Genomic DNA, 2,500 nt, shown 5'->3' on the forward strand with positions numbered 1-2,500 from the left:
GTAGAGGTTTTTCCTTATAAACAAAAGAAGCTCCCTGGTTGATCCTGCCAGTAGTTATATGCTTGTCTCAAAGATTAAGCCATGCATGTCTCAGTGCAAGCCGTATTAAGGCGATACCGCGAATGGCTCAATATATCAGTTTTGGTTCCTTAGATCTTACTCAGTTACTTGGATAACTGTGGTAATTCTAGAGCTAATACATGCAATCAGAACTCTGACCAGTGATGGGATGAGTGCTTTTATTAGATCAAAACCAATCGACGGAGGGCCTCGCGTCCGAAGTCGTTAATTTTGATGAATCTGGATAACTTTTGCCGATCGCATGGTCCAGTACCGGCGACGCATCTTTCAAATGTCTGCCTTATCAACTTTCGATGGTAGTTTCTGCGACTACCATGGTTGTCACGGGTAACGGGGAATCAGGGTTCGATTCCGGAGAGGGAGCCTGAGAAACGGCTACCACATCCAAGGAAGGCAGCAGGCGCGCAAATTACCCACTCCCGGCACGGGGAGGTAGTGACGAAAAATAACGATACGGGACTCTTACGAGGCCTCGTAATCGGAATGAGTACACTTTAAATATTTTAACGAGGAACAATTGGGGCAAGTCTGGTGCCAGCAGCCGCGGTAATTCCAGCTCCAATAGCGTATACTAAAATTGTTGCGGTTAAAAAGCTCGTAGTTGCATTTGTGCGCCGCGCTGTCGGTGCACCGCATCCGCGGTGATACTGACACGTCTGCGGAGCATATCGTCGGTGAGCCGGCGGTAATACGCCGGTTCAATATCAAAATCCTATCGCGGTGCTCTTCGGTGAGTGTCGAGGTGGGCCGACAATTTTACTTTGAACAAATTAGAGTGCTCAAAGCGGGCTCAAAATGCTGCTTGAATATTTCGTGCATGGAATAATAGAATATGATCTCGGTTCTATTTTGTTGGTTTTCAGAACTCCGAGGTAATGATTAATAGGGATAACTGGGGCATTCGTATTGCGACGTTAGAGGTGAAATTCTTGGATCGTCGCAAGACGAACATCAGCGAAAGCATTTGCCAAAGGTGTTTTCATCAATCAAGAACGAAAGTTAGAGGTTCGAAGGCGATTAGATACCGCCCTAGTTCTAACCGTAAATATGTCATCTAGCGATCCGCCGACGTTACTACAATGGCTCGGCGGGCAGCTTCCGGGAAACCAAAGATTTTGGACTCCGGGGGGAGTATGGTTGCAAAGCTGAAACTTAAAGGAATTGACGGAAGGGCACCACCAGGAGTGGAGCCTGCGGCTTAATTTGACTCAACACGGGAAATCTCACCAGGCCCGGACACCGGAAGGATTGACAGATTAACAGCTCTTTCTTGATTCGGTGGGTGGTGGTGCATGGCCGTTCTTAGTTGGTGGAGCGATTTGTCTGGTTAATTCCGGTAACGAACGAGACTCTAGCCTGCTAAATAGGCGTCGTCATTTAGGTGTGCGTGGCCACGTGTCACGCAACTCACTGGCGACGTATTAAAATTCTTCTTAGAGGGACCGGCGGCTTCGAGCCGCACGAGATTGAGCAATAACAGGTCTGTGATGCCCTTAGATGTCCTGGGCCGCACGCGCTACACTGAAGGAATCAGCATGTTCTCCCTGGCCTAGAGGCCCGGGCAACCCGCTGAAACTCCTTCGTGCTGGGGATTGGGGTTTGCAATTATCCCCCATAAACGAGGAATTCCTAGTAAGCGCGAGTCATAAGCTCGCGTTGATTACGTCCCTGCCCTTTGTACACACCGCCCGTCGCTACTACCGATTGAATGATTTAGTGAGGTCTTCGGACCGACACGCGGTGGCTTCACGGCCGTCGGCGTTGCTGGGAAGTTGACCAAACTTGATCATTTAGAGGAAGTAAAAGTCGTAACAAGGTTTCCGTAGGGGAACCTGCGGAAGGATCATTAACGTGTAAACGCAAGACGCGACTGGCTCGCGACGCGCGTGTTATAACGTAAACAATAATCCACACACCACTAGAGGACACAGATTCGAACGGACGCTGTGCGTTGAATAGCCGATGATTCGGTGTTGTTCGTCGCGCTCGTCCGTCGTTATGTGTTCTCGCGTCGCGTCATGCGCACGACACGCAGAAGGGTACACAAAACACAAAAATCCGCGTCCCCGAGTGTCTGCATGCACGCGTTCGTTAACAATCAAACACAAGTCCCTTGCAACGCGGTGGGATGATATCATTTTATTTTTATACATACAAACACACGTGTATATAAAATACACACTCACAAGTCAATTTAATGTAACACTAGATTACGCAAACAGCGGTAATTTAAAACTATTACCCTGGACGGTGGATCACTTGGCTCGCGGGTCGATGAAGAACGCAGTTAACTGCGCGTCATAGTGTGAACTGCAGGACACATTTGAACATCGACATTTCGAACGCACATTGCGGTCCGTGGAGACACATCCAGGACCACTCCTGTCTGAGGGCCGGCTGTATAAAACAACAATGCCAC

General features: G+C 48.9%; 2 non-coding genes across 2 annotated transcripts; both read left to right on the plus strand.

Moving 5' to 3' along the window:
- Window positions 1-31: 31 nt before the first annotated feature.
- On the plus strand, window positions 32-1,930 carry LOC135119262 (small subunit ribosomal RNA). Its single transcript, XR_010278090.1, has one exon. It is a non-coding gene; the product is annotated as a small subunit ribosomal RNA (ribosomal RNA).
- A 390-nt stretch (window positions 1,931-2,320) lies between these two features.
- On the plus strand, window positions 2,321-2,477 carry LOC135119267 (5.8S ribosomal RNA). Its single transcript, XR_010278094.1, has one exon. It is a non-coding gene; the product is annotated as a 5.8S ribosomal RNA (ribosomal RNA).
- Window positions 2,478-2,500: the final 23 nt, after the last annotated feature.

This window comes from Helicoverpa armigera, chromosome 31, assembly GCF_030705265.1.
Source record: "Helicoverpa armigera isolate CAAS_96S chromosome 31, ASM3070526v1, whole genome shotgun sequence".
In the NCBI taxonomy this organism is placed as follows: Eukaryota; Metazoa; Arthropoda; class Insecta; order Lepidoptera; family Noctuidae; genus Helicoverpa; species Helicoverpa armigera.